The sequence below is a fragment of the Vulpes vulpes genome, chromosome 11 (assembly GCF_048418805.1).
Source record: "Vulpes vulpes isolate BD-2025 chromosome 11, VulVul3, whole genome shotgun sequence".
In the NCBI taxonomy this organism is placed as follows: Eukaryota; Metazoa; Chordata; class Mammalia; order Carnivora; family Canidae; genus Vulpes; species Vulpes vulpes.
Window position 1 is genome coordinate 50043158 of NC_132790.1, and position 14631 is coordinate 50057788.

Here is a 14631-nt window from a genome sequence, read left to right on the forward strand (position 1 = left end):
CAGAGGCTTGTGAGACGCAAGTGGAATCAGCCGACCTGGAGGGTGTCTCCAGCTGCAGTGGAGTGGTATTCTGGGTACCTCCTGGCTTAGAGTACTGCTACGTTCTCAATGCCCTACGAAAGCAGCTAGTTGAAAGCTGGCTTCTAGGCATGCTTCCTTGCGCGAGCTGAGGTGAGGGCAGGACCCACCCGCATCCTAACTGCCCCTAGGTATAGGTCGCAGCATCGTTATTTTAGGCGCCGGAAGAGGTTGTGTGAAAAGCATGGGGAAGTGACAGGATTCTCCTCAAGTGTATCTGATCTCAATACAGACATTGCAAACGTCCTTGTTCAATGAATGTGTAGCTCGGTGCTAGCTTCCATCAATAAGCGTCTGGCAGGCATCTGCCTGCAAAGCCTACACCCTTCTCAGAGTTGAGCTTATGGCCTATCGCTCCCACATCCTGATGCCTGTACGGTTCGCTTGCACAGCATTTCGTTCTACGCGGGACACTAGCAGACAGAGAACCACGTGACTGGCTTGTCAATCTCGCTCCTAGCACACAGCTGCCTCCAAGGCATGCACACTCCTTTGGGTTGAGCTTATGGCTTCAACCTCCCACATGCTGACCGCCTGTACCCTTTGCAGCCAAGGGATTTCGTTGGACACGGGATTCAAGCTTTGTGAGAGGCAAGTGTCTCTTAGCTCAATCCAGTGACTCCTGACGACTTCCTCCCTCAGATGGGTGGTACATACTAACTTCCAACCCTGAGTACCTAGTTGCAAGCTCTCTCTCAGGGGAACTTCCTTCTGTGCGATGAGCTGACTTGCCGTCCTTCCCAGTTCCACACTGCCTGCACATGGAGTTACGAACATCCTCACTAGACATGTTTGTCAGAAGCTCATGGGACTCAAGGGGCAAGCTGCAGGCCTCAATGGTGCTGTCACTCGGTGCAGTAGAGTAGTATAAACGCAACGTCCTGACTTCCAGTGCTGCTGCGTTCTCACGGCCATAAGAACGCAGCTAGTGGAAAGCTGCATTCGGAGCATGCTACCTTTGGAGAGTTGAGCTCAACGAAGGATCCTCCCGCCTCGGGTACCCCCTGTGGGCGAGCGGCCAAAATCCTCATGTCAGGTGCAGACAGGTGGTGAGAAAGGCGTGTGGAAGCCTCAGGCCTGTCCTCACGGCAATCTGAGTGGAATACAGCGATTGCCAACGTCCTTGTTCAATGAGAGTGTAGCTAGGTTCTAACTCCCCTGTATGAGTGGGGAGCAGACATCTGCCTCCTAGGCATACACGCTCCTGAGAGTTGAGCTTATGGCCTGTCCCTCCCACATCCTGCCTGCAGGTACACCTCGCTCATAACAGGCCTAGGCTCGCTGCATGACTGAAGTGTTATAAGAGGTAAGTGGAAAGTCTCGGCCCTCAAGACTAGTGCCTCCAAGCTCAATCCAGCGATTACCTAGTAATTCCTATGTTAGCCAGGTGTTACATCCTAAGTTCCATACGAGAGAAGCTAGCTGGACGTCTAGTCCCAAGGCAAATAACTTCTGAGAGTTTAGCTCACCCTCAGTCCCTCACAGTTGCACACTGCCTGCAAATGAGGTTCGAACATCAGCACCACAGCCGTTTCTCAGAGGCTTGTGAGACACAAGTGGAATCAGCCGACCTGGAGGGTGTCTCCAGCTGCAGTGGAGTGGTATTCTGGGTACCTCCTGGCTGAGAGTACTGCTACGTTCTCAGTGCCCTAAGAACGCAGCTAGTTGAAAGCGGGGCTGTAGGCATGCTTCCGTGTGCGAGCTGAGGTCAGGGCAGGACCCTCCCGCACCCTGCCTGGAGACATAGGTCCCAGCATCCTTTTGCAAGGCGTCGGAAGAGGTTGTGTGAAAAGCATGTGGAAGTGACAGGATTCTCCTCAAGTGTATCTGATCTCAATACAGACATTGCAAACGTCCTTGTTCAATGAGAGTGTAGCTCGGTCCTAGCACCCATCAATAAGTGTCTTCCAGACATCTGGCTGCAAAGCATACACACTTCCGAGAGTTGAGCTTATGGACTGTCCCTCCCACATCCTGCCTGCAGGTACACCGCGCTCCTAACAGGCCTAGCCCCGATGCGTGACTGAAGTGTTGTGAGAGGTAAGTGGAAAGTCCCGGCCCACAAGACTAGTGCATCCAAGCTCAATCTAGCGGTTTCCTAGTATTTCAACTGTGTGAGCCAGGTGCTACATCCTAAGTGCCATACGAGAGAAGCTAGCTGAACGCCTTGTCCAAAAGCAACTTACTTCGGAGAGTTGAGCTCACCCTCAGTCCCTCACAGTTGCACACTGCCTGCAGAATGAGTTTCGAACATCTGCACCAGAGCAGTTTGTCAGAGGCTTGTGAGACGCAAGTGGAATCAGCCGACCTGGAGGGTGTCTCCAGCTGCAGTGGAGTGGTATTCTGGGTACCTCCTGGCTTAGAGTACTGCTACGTTCTCAATGCCCTAAGAAAGCAGCTAGTTGAAAGCTGGCTTCTAGGCATGCTTCCTTGCGCGAGCTGAGGTGAGGGCAGGACCCACCCGCATCCTAACTGCCCCTAGGTATAGGTCGCAGCATCGTTATTTTAGGCGCCGGAAGAGGTTGTGTGAAAAGCATGGGGAAGTGACAGGATTCTCCTCAAGTGTATCTGATCTCAATACAGACATTGCAAACGTCCTTGTTCAATGAATGTGTAGCTCGGTGCTAGCTTCCATCAATAAGCGTCTGGCAGGCATCTGCCTGCAAAGCCTACACCCTTCTCAGAGTTGAGCTTATGGCCTATCGCTCCCACATCCTGATGCCTGTACGGTTCGCTTGCACAGCATTTCGTTCTACGCGGGACACTAGCAGACAGAGAACCACGTGACTGGCTTGTCAATCTCGCTCCTAGCACACAGCTGCCTCCAAGGCATGCACACTCCTTTGGGTTGAGCTTATGGCTTCAACCTCCCACATGCTGACCGCCTGTACCCTTTGCAGCCAAGGGATTTCGTTGGACACGGGATTCAAGCTTTGTGAGAGGCAAGTGTCTCTTAGCTCAATCCAGTGACTCCTGACGACTTCCTCCCTCAGATGGGTGGTACATACTAACTTCCAACCCTGAGTACCTAGTTGCAAGCTCTCTCTCAGGGGAACTTCCTTCTGTGCGATGAGCTGACTTGCCGTCCTTCCCAGTTCCACACTGCCTGCACATGGAGTTACGAACATCCTCACTAGACATGTTTGTCAGAAGCTCATGGGACTCAAGGGGCAAGCTGCAGGCCTCAATGGTGCTGTCACTCGGTGCAGTAGAGTAGTATAAACGCAACGTCCTGACTTCCAGTGCTGCTGCGTTCTCACGGCCATAAGAACGCAGCTAGTGGAAAGCTGCATTCGGAGCATGCTACCTTTGGAGAGTTGAGCTCAACGAAGGATCCTCCCGCCTCGGGTACCCCCTGTGGGCGAGCGGCCAAAATCCTCATGTCAGGTGCAGACAGGTGGTGAGAAAGGCGTGTGGAAGCCTCAGGCCTGTCCTCACGGCAATCTGAGTGGAATACAGCGATTGCCAACGTCCTTGTTCAATGAGAGTGTAGCTAGGTTCTAACTCCCCTGTATGAGTGGGGAGCAGACATCTGCCTCCTAGGCATACACGCTCCTGAGAGTTGAGCTTATGGCCTGTCCCTCCCACATCCTGCCTGCAGGTACACCTCGCTCATAACAGGCCTAGGCTCGCTGCATGACTGAAGTGTTATAAGAGGTAAGTGGAAAGTCTCGGCCCTCAAGACTAGTGCCTCCAAGCTCAATCCAGCGATTACCTAGTAATTCCTATGTTAGCCAGGTGTTACATCCTAAGTTCCATACGAGAGAAGCTAGCTGGACGTCTAGTCCCAAGGCAAATAACTTCTGAGAGTTTAGCTCACCCTCAGTCCCTCACAGTTGCACACTGCCTGCAAATGAGGTTCGAACATCAGCACCACAGCCGTTTCTCAGAGGCTTGTGAGACACAAGTGGAATCAGCCGACCTGGAGGGTGTCTCCAGCTGCAGTGGAGTGGTATTCTGGGTACCTCCTGGCTGAGAGTACTGCTACGTTCTCAGTGCCCTAAGAACGCAGCTAGTTGAAAGCGGGGCTGTAGGCATGCTTCCGTGTGCGAGCTGAGGTCAGGGCAGGACCCTCCCGCACCCTGCCTGGAGACATAGGTCCCAGCATCCTTTTGCAAGGCGTCGGAAGAGGTTGTGTGAAAAGCATGTGGAAGTGACAGGATTCTCCTCAAGTGTATCTGATCTCAATACAGACATTGCAAACGTCCTTGTTCAATGAGAGTGTAGCTCGGTCCTAGCACCCATCAATAAGTGTCTTCCAGACATCTGGCTGCAAAGCATACACACTTCCGAGAGTTGAGCTTATGGACTGTCCCTCCCACATCCTGCCTGCAGCTACACCGCGCTCCTAAAAGGCCTAGCCCCGATGCGTGACTGAAGTGTTGTGAGAGGTAAGTGGAAAGTCCCGGCCCACAAGACTAGTGCATCCAAGCTCAATCTAGCGGTTTCCTAGTATTTCAACTGTGTGAGCCAGGTGCTACATCCTAAGTGCCATACGAGAGAAGCTAGCTGAACGCCTTGTCCAAAAGCAACTTACTTCGGAGAGTTGAGCTCACCCTCAGTCCCTCACAGTTGCACACTGCCTGCAGAATGAGTTTCGAACATCTGCACCAGAGCAGTTTGTCAGAGGCTTGTGAGACGCAAGTGGAATCAGCCGACCTGGAGGGTGTCTCCAGCTGCAGTGGAGTGGTATTCTGGGTACCTCCTGGCTTAGAGTACTGCTACGTTCTCAATGCCCTACGAAAGCAGCTAGTTGAAAGCTGGCTTCTAGGCATGCTTCCTTGCGCGAGCTGAGGTGAGGGCAGGACCCACCCGCATCCTAACTGCCCCTAGGTATAGGTCGCAGCATCGTTATTTTAGGCGCCGGAAGAGGTTGTGTGAAAAGCATGGGGAAGTGACAGGATTCTCCTCAAGTGTATCTGATCTCAATACAGACATTGCAAACGTCCTTGTTCAATGAATGTGTAGCTCGGTGCTAGCTTCCATCAATAAGCGTCTGGCAGGCATCTGCCTGCAAAGCCTACACCCTTCTCAGAGTTGAGCTTATGGCCTATCGCTCCCACATCCTGATGCCTGTACGGTTCGCTTGCACAGCATTTCGTTCTACGCGGGACACTAGCAGACAGAGAACCACGTGACTGGCTTGTCAATCTCGCTCCTAGCACACAGCTGCCTCCAAGGCATGCACACTCCTTTGGGTTGAGCTTATGGCTTCAACCTCCCACATGCTGACCGCCTGTACCCTTTGCAGCCAAGGGATTTCGTTGGACACGGGATTCAAGCTTTGTGAGAGGCAAGTGTCTCTTAGCTCAATCCAGTGACTCCTGACGACTTCCTCCCTCAGATGGGTGGTACATACTAACTTCCAACCCTGAGTACCTAGTTGCAAGCTCTCTCTCAGGGGAACTTCCTTCTGTGCGATGAGCTGACTTGCCGTCCTTCCCAGTTCCACACTGCCTGCACATGGAGTTACGAACATCCTCACTAGACATGTTTGTCAGAAGCTCATGGGACTCAAGGGGCAAGCTGCAGGCCTCAATGGTGCTGTCACTCGGTGCAGTAGAGTAGTATAAACGCAACGTCCTGACTTCCAGTGCTGCTGCGTTCTCACGGCCATAAGAACGCAGCTAGTGGAAAGCTGCATTCGGAGCATGCTACCTTTGGAGAGTTGAGCTCAACGAAGGATCCTCCCGCCTCGGGTACCCCCTGTGGGCGAGCGGCCAAAATCCTCATGTCAGGTGCAGACAGGTGGTGAGAAAGGCGTGTGGAAGCCTCAGGCCTGTCCTCACGGCAATCTGAGTGGAATACAGCGATTGCCAACGTCCTTGTTCAATGAGAGTGTAGCTAGGTTCTAACTCCCCTGTATGAGTGGGGAGCAGACATCTGCCTCCTAGGCATACACGCTCCTGAGAGTTGAGCTTATGGCCTGTCCCTCCCACATCCTGCCTGCAGGTACACCTCGCTCATAACAGGCCTAGGCTCGCTGCATGACTGAAGTGTTATAAGAGGTAAGTGGAAAGTCTCGGCCCTCAAGACTAGTGCCTCCAAGCTCAATCCAGCGATTACCTAGTAATTCCTATGTTAGCCAGGTGTTACATCCTAAGTTCCATACGAGAGAAGCTAGCTGGACGTCTAGTCCCAAGGCAAATAACTTCTGAGAGTTTAGCTCACCCTCAGTCCCTCACAGTTGCACACTGCCTGCAAATGAGGTTCGAACATCAGCACCACAGCCGTTTCTCAGAGGCTTGTGAGACACAAGTGGAATCAGCCGACCTGGAGGGTGTCTCCAGCTGCAGTGGAGTGGTATTCTGGGTACCTCCTGGCTGAGAGTACTGCTACGTTCTCAGTGCCCTAAGAACGCAGCTAGTTGAAAGCGGGGCTGTAGGCATGCTTCCGTGTGCGAGCTGAGGTCAGGGCAGGACCCTCCCGCACCCTGCCTGGAGACATAGGTCCCAGCATCCTTTTGCAAGGCGTCGGAAGAGGTTGTGTGAAAAGCATGTGGAAGTGACAGGATTCTCCTCAAGTGTATCTGATCTCAATACAGACATTGCAAACGTCCTTGTTCAATGAGAGTGTAGCTCGGTCCTAGCACCCATCAATAAGTGTCTTCCAGACATCTGGCTGCAAAGCATACACACTTCCGAGAGTTGAGCTTATGGACTGTCCCTCCCACATCCTGCCTGCAGGTACACCGCGCTCCTAACAGGCCTAGCCCCGATGCGTGACTGAAGTGTTGTGAGAGGTAAGTGGAAAGTCCCGGCCCACAAGACTAGTGCATCCAAGCTCAATCTAGCGGTTTCCTAGTATTTCAACTGTGTGAGCCAGGTGCTACATCCTAAGTGCCATACGAGAGAAGCTAGCTGAACGCCTTGTCCAAAAGCAACTTACTTCGGAGAGTTGAGCTCACCCTCAGTCCCTCACAGTTGCACACTGCCTGCAGAATGAGTTTCGAACATCTGCACCAGAGCAGTTTGTCAGAGGCTTGTGAGACGCAAGTGGAATCAGCCGACCTGGAGGGTGTCTCCAGCTGCAGTGGAGTGGTATTCTGGGTACCTCCTGGCTTAGAGTACTGCTACGTTCTCAATGCCCTAAGAAAGCAGCTAGTTGAAAGCTGGCTTCTAGGCATGCTTCCTTGCGCGAGCTGAGGTGAGGGCAGGACCCACCCGCATCCTAACTGCCCCTAGGTATAGGTCGCAGCATCGTTATTTTAGGCGCCGGAAGAGGTTGTGTGAAAAGCATGGGGAAGTGACAGGATTCTCCTCAAGTGTATCTGATCTCAATACAGACATTGCAAACGTCCTTGTTCAATGAATGTGTAGCTCGGTGCTAGCTTCCATCAATAAGCGTCTGGCAGGCATCTGCCTGCAAAGCCTACACCCTTCTCAGAGTTGAGCTTATGGCCTATCGCTCCCACATCCTGATGCCTGTACGGTTCGCTTGCACAGCATTTCGTTCTACGCGGGACACTAGCAGACAGAGAACCACGTGACTGGCTTGTCAATCTCGCTCCTAGCACACAGCTGCCTCCAAGGCATGCACACTCCTTTGGGTTGAGCTTATGGCTTCAACCTCCCACATGCTGACCGCCTGTACCCTTTGCAGCCAAGGGATTTCGTTGGACACGGGATTCAAGCTTTGTGAGAGGCAAGTGTCTCTTAGCTCAATCCAGTGACTCCTGACGACTTCCTCCCTCAGATGGGTGGTACATACTAACTTCCAACCCTGAGTACCTAGTTGCAAGCTCTCTCTCAGGGGAACTTCCTTCTGTGCGATGAGCTGACTTGCCGTCCTTCCCAGTTCCACACTGCCTGCACATGGAGTTACGAACATCCTCACTAGACATGTTTGTCAGAAGCTCATGGGACTCAAGGGGCAAGCTGCAGGCCTCAATGGTGCTGTCACTCGGTGCAGTAGAGTAGTATAAACGCAACGTCCTGACTTCCAGTGCTGCTGCGTTCTCACGGCCATAAGAACGCAGCTAGTGGAAAGCTGCATTCGGAGCATGCTACCTTTGGAGAGTTGAGCTCAACGAAGGATCCTCCCGCCTCGGGTACCCCCTGTGGGCGAGCGGCCAAAATCCTCATGTCAGGTGCAGACAGGTGGTGAGAAAGGCGTGTGGAAGCCTCAGGCCTGTCCTCACGGCAATCTGAGTGGAATACAGCGATTGCCAACGTCCTTGTTCAATGAGAGTGTAGCTAGGTTCTAACTCCCCTGTATGAGTGGGGAGCAGACATCTGCCTCCTAGGCATACACGCTCCTGAGAGTTGAGCTTATGGCCTGTCCCTCCCACATCCTGCCTGCAGGTACACCTCGCTCATAACAGGCCTAGGCTCGCTGCATGACTGAAGTGTTATAAGAGGTAAGTGGAAAGTCTCGGCCCTCAAGACTAGTGCCTCCAAGCTCAATCCAGCGATTACCTAGTAATTCCTATGTTAGCCAGGTGTTACATCCTAAGTTCCATACGAGAGAAGCTAGCTGGACGTCTAGTCCCAAGGCAAATAACTTCTGAGAGTTTAGCTCACCCTCAGTCCCTCACAGTTGCACACTGCCTGCAAATGAGGTTCGAACATCAGCACCACAGCCGTTTCTCAGAGGCTTGTGAGACACAAGTGGAATCAGCCGACCTGGAGGGTGTCTCCAGCTGCAGTGGAGTGGTATTCTGGGTACCTCCTGGCTGAGAGTACTGCTACGTTCTCAGTGCCCTAAGAACGCAGCTAGTTGAAAGCGGGGCTGTAGGCATGCTTCCGTGTGCGAGCTGAGGTCAGGGCAGGACCCTCCCGCACCCTGCCTGGAGACATAGGTCCCAGCATCCTTTTGCAAGGCGTCGGAAGAGGTTGTGTGAAAAGCATGTGGAAGTGACAGGATTCTCCTCAAGTGTATCTGATCTCAATACAGACATTGCAAACGTCCTTGTTCAATGAGAGTGTAGCTCGGTCCTAGCACCCATCAATAAGTGTCTTCCAGACATCTGGCTGCAAAGCATACACACTTCCGAGAGTTGAGCTTATGGACTGTCCCTCCCACATCCTGCCTGCAGGTACACCGCGCTCCTTACAGGCCTAGCCCCGATGCGTGACTGAAGTGTTGTGAGAGGTAAGTGGAAAGTCCCGGCCCACAAGACTAGTGCATCCAAGCTCAATCTAGCGGTTTCCTAGTATTTCAACTGTGTGAGCCAGGTGCTACATCCTAAGTGCCATACGAGAGAAGCTAGCTGAACGCCTTGTCCAAAAGCAACTTACTTCGGAGAGTTGAGCTCACCCTCAGTCCCTCACAGTTGCACACTGCCTGCAGAATGAGTTTCGAACATCTGCACCAGAGCAGTTTGTCAGAGGCTTGTGAGACGCAAGTGGAATCAGCCGACCTGGAGGGTGTCTCCAGCTGCAGTGGAGTGGTATTCTGGGTACCTCCTGGCTTAGAGTACTGCTACGTTCTCAATGCCCTAAGAAAGCAGCTAGTTGAAAGCTGGCTTCTAGGCATGCTTCCTTGCGCGAGCTGAGGTGAGGGCAGGACCCACCCGCATCCTAACTGCCCCTAGGTATAGGTCGCAGCATCGTTATTTTAGGCGCCGGAAGAGGTTGTGTGAAAAGCATGTGGAAGTGACAGGATTCTCCTCAAGTGTATCTGATCTCAATACAGACATTGCAAACATCCTTGTTCAATGAGAGTGTAGCTCGGTCCTAGCACCCATCAATAAGTGTCTTCCAGACATCTGGCTGCAAAGCATACACACTTCCGAGAGTTGAGCTTATGGACTGTCCCTCCCACATCCTGCCTGCAGCTACACCGCGCTCCTAACAGGCCTAGCCCCGATGCGTGACTGAAGTGTTGTGAGAGGTAAGTGGAAAGTCCCGGCCCACAAGACTAGTGCATCCAAGCTCAATCTAGCGGTTTCCTAGTATTTCAACTGTGTGAGCCAGGTGCTACATCCTAAGTGCCATACGAGAGAAGCTAGCTGAACGCCTTGTCCAAAAGCAACTTACTTCGGAGAGTTGAGCTCACCCTCAGTCCCTCACAGTTGCACACTGCCTGCAGAATGAGTTTCGAACATCTGCACCAGAGCAGTTTGTCAGAGGCTTGTGAGACGCAAGTGGAATCAGCCGACCTGGAGGGTGTCTCCAGCTGCAGTGGAGTGGTATTCTGGGTACCTCCTGGCTTAGAGTACTGCTACGTTCTCAATGCCCTAAGAAAGCAGCTAGTTGAAAGCTGGCTTCTAGGCATGCTTCCTTGCGCGAGCTGAGGTGAGGGCAGGACCCACCCGCATCCTAACTGCCCCTAGGTATAGGTCGCAGCATCGTTATTTTAGGCGCCGGAAGAGGTTGTGTGAAAAGCATGGGGAAGTGACAGGATTCTCCTCAAGTGTATCTGATCTCAATACAGACATTGCAAACGTCCTTGTTCAATGAATGTGTAGCTCGGTGCTAGCTTCCATCAATAAGCGTCTGGCAGGCATCTGCCTGCAAAGCCTACACCCTTCTCAGAGTTGAGCTTATGGCCTATCGCTCCCACATCCTGATGCCTGTACGGTTCGCTTGCACAGCATTTCGTTCTACGCGGGACACTAGCAGACAGAGAACCACGTGACTGGCTTGTCAATCTCGCTCCTAGCACACAGCTGCCTCCAAGGCATGCACACTCCTTTGGGTTGAGCTTATGGCTTCAACCTCCCACATGCTGACCGCCTGTACCCTTTGCAGCCAAGGGATTTCGTTGGACACGGGATTCAAGCTTTGTGAGAGGCAAGTGTCTCTTAGCTCAATCCAGTGACTCCTGACGACTTCCTCCCTCAGATGGGTGGTACATACTAACTTCCAACCCTGAGTACCTAGTTGCAAGCTCTCTCTCAGGGGAACTTCCTTCTGTGCGATGAGCTGACTTGCCGTCCTTCCCAGTTCCACACTGCCTGCACATGGAGTTACGAACATCCTCACTAGACATGTTTGTCAGAAGCTCATGGGACTCAAGGGGCAAGCTGCAGGCCTCAATGGTGCTGTCACTCGGTGCAGTAGAGCAGTATAAACGCAACGTCCTGACTTCCAGTGCTGCTGCGTTCTCACGGCCATAAGAACGCAGCTAGTGGAAAGCTGCATTCGGAGCATGCTACCTTTGGAGAGTTGAGCTCAACGAAGGATCCTCCCGCCTCGGGTACCCCCTGTGGGCGAGCGGCCAAAATCCTCATGTCAGGTGCAGACAGGTGGTGAGAAAGGCGTGTGGAAGCCTCAGGCCTGTCCTCACGGCAATCTGAGTGGAATACAGCGATTGCCAACGTCCTTGTTCAATGAGAGTGTAGCTAGGTTCTAACTCCCCTGTATGAGTGGGGAGCAGACATCTGCCTCCTAGGCATACACGCTCCTGAGAGTTGAGCTTATGGCCTGTCCCTCCCACATCCTGCCTGCAGGTACACCTCGCTCATAACAGGCCTAGGCTCGCTGCATGACTGAAGTGTTATAAGAGGTAAGTGGAAAGTCTCGGCCCTCAAGACTAGTGCCTCCAAGCTCAATCCAGCGATTACCTAGTAATTCCTATGTTAGCCAGGTGTTACATCCTAAGTTCCATACGAGAGAAGCTAGCTGGACGTCTAGTCCCAAGGCAAATAACTTCTGAGAGTTTAGCTCACCCTCAGTCCCTCACAGTTGCACACTGCCTGCAAATGAGGTTCGAACATCAGCACCACAGCCGTTTCTCAGAGGCTTGTGAGACACAAGTGGAATCAGCCGACCTGGAGGGTGTCTCCAGCTGCAGTGGAGTGGTATTCTGGGTACCTCCTGGCTGAGAGTACTGCTACGTTCTCAGTGCCCTAAGAACGCAGCTAGTTGAAAGCGGGGCTGTAGGCATGCTTCCGTGTGCGAGCTGAGGTCAGGGCAGGACCCTCCCGCACCCTGCCTGGAGACATAGGTCCCAGCATCCTTTTGCAAGGCGTCGGAAGAGGTTGTGTGAAAAGCATGTGGAAGTGACAGGATTCTCCTCAAGTGTATCTGATCTCAATACAGACATTGCAAACGTCCTTGTTCAATGAGAGTGTAGCTCGGTCCTAGCACCCATCAATAAGTGTCTTCCAGACATCTGGCTGCAAAGCATACACACTTCCGAGAGTTGAGCTTATGGACTGTCCCTCCCACATCCTGCCTGCAGCTACACCGCGCTCCTAACAGGCCTAGCCCCGATGCGTGACTGAAGTGTTGTGAGAGGTAAGTGGAAAGTCCCGGCCCACAAGACTAGTGCATCCAAGCTCAATCTAGCGGTTTCCTAGTATTTCAACTGTGTGAGCCAGGTGCTACATCCTAAGTGCCATACGAGAGAAGCTAGCTGAACGCCTTGTCCAAAAGCAACTTACTTCGGAGAGTTGAGCTCACCCTCAGTCCCTCACAGTTGCACACTGCCTGCAGAATGAGTTTCGAACATCTGCACCAGAGCAGTTTGTCAGAGGCTTGTGAGACGCAAGTGGAATCAGCCGACCTGGAGGGTGTCTCCAGCTGCAGTGGAGTGGTATTCTGGGTACCTCCTGGCTTAGAGTACTGCTACGTTCTCAATGCCCTAAGAAAGCAGCTAGTTGAAAGCTGGCTTCTAGGCATGCTTCCTTGCGCGAGCTGAGGTGAGGGCAGGACCCACCCGCATCCTAACTGCCCCTAGGTATAGGTCGCAGCATCGTTATTTTAGGCGCCGGAAGAGGTTGTGTGAAAAGCATGGGGAAGTGACAGGATTCTCCTCAAGTGTATCTGATCTCAATACAGACATTGCAAACGTCCTTGTTCAATGAATGTGTAGCTCGGTGCTAGCTTCCATCAATAAGCGTCTGGCAGGCATCTGCCTGCAAAGCCTACACCCTTCTCAGAGTTGAGCTTATGGCCTATCGCTCCCACATCCTGATGCCTGTACGGTTCGCTTGCACAGCATTTCGTTCTACGCGGGACACTAGCAGACAGAGAACCACGTGACTGGCTTGTCAATCTCGCTCCTAGCACACAGCTGCCTCCAAGGCATGCACACTCCTTTGGGTTGAGCTTATGGCTTCAACCTCCCACATGCTGACCGCCTGTACCCTTTGCAGCCAAGGGATTTCGTTGGACACGGGATTCAAGCTTTGTGAGAGGCAAGTGTCTCTTAGCTCAATCCAGTGACTCCTGACGACTTCCTCCCTCAGATGGGTGGTACATACTAACTTCCAACCCTGAGTACCTAGTTGCAAGCTCTCTCTCAGGGGAACTTCCTTCTGTGCGATGAGCTGACTTGCCGTCCTTCCCAGTTCCACACTGCCTGCACATGGAGTTACGAACATCCTCACTAGACATGTTTGTCAGAAGCTCATGGGACTCAAGGGGCAAGCTGCAGGCCTCAATGGTGCTGTCACTCGGTGCAGTAGAGCAGTATAAACGCAACGTCCTGACTTCCAGTGCTGCTGCGTTCTCACGGCCATAAGAACGCAGCTAGTGGAAAGCTGCATTCGGAGCATGCTACCTTTGGAGAGTTGAGCTCAACGAAGGATCCTCCCGCCTCGGGTACCCCCTGTGGGCGAGCGGCCAAAATCCTCATGTCAGGTGCAGACAGGTGGTGAGAAAGGCGTGTGGAAGCCTCAGGCCTGTCCTCACGGCAATCTGAGTGGAATACAGCGATTGCCAACGTCCTTGTTCAATGAGAGTGTAGCTAGGTTCTAACTCCCCTGTATGAGTGGGGAGCAGACATCTGCCTCCTAGGCATACACGCTCCTGAGAGTTGAGCTTATGGCCTGTCCCTCCCACATCCTGCCTGCAGGTACACCTCGCTCATAACAGGCCTAGGCTCGCTGCATGACTGAAGTGTTATAAGAGGTAAGTGGAAAGTCTCGGCCCTCAAGACTAGTGCCTCCAAGCTCAATCCAGCGATTACCTAGTAATTCCTATGTTAGCCAGGTGTTACATCCTAAGTTCCATACGAGAGAAGCTAGCTGGACGTCTAGTCCCAAGGCAAATAACTTCTGAGAGTTTAGCTCACCCTCAGTCCCTCACAGTTGCACACTGCCTGCAAATGAGGTTCGAACATCAGCACCACAGCCGTTTCTCAGAGGCTTGTGAGACACAAGTGGAATCAGCCGACCTGGAGGGTGTCTCCAGCTGCAGTGGAGTGGTATTCTGGGTACCTCCTGGCTGAGAGTACTGCTACGTTCTCAGTGCCCTAAGAACGCAGCTAGTTGAAAGCGGGGCTGTAGGCATGCTTCCGTGTGCGAGCTGAGGTCAGGGCAGGACCCTCCCGCACCCTGCCTGGAGACATAGGTCCCAGCATCCTTTTGCAAGGCGTCGGAAGAGGTTGTGTGAAAAGCATGTGGAAGTGACAGGATTCTCCTCAAGTGTATCTGATCTCAATACAGACATTGCAAACGTCCTTGTTCAATGAGAGTGTAGCTCGGTCCTAGCACCCATCAATAAGTGTCTTCCAGACATCTGGCTGCAAAGCATACACACTTCCGAGAGTTGAGCTTATGGACTGTCCCTCCCACATCCTGCCTGCAGCTACACCGCGCTCCTAACAGGCCTAGCCCCGATGCGTGACTGAAGTGTTGTGAGAGGTAAGTGGAAAGTCCCG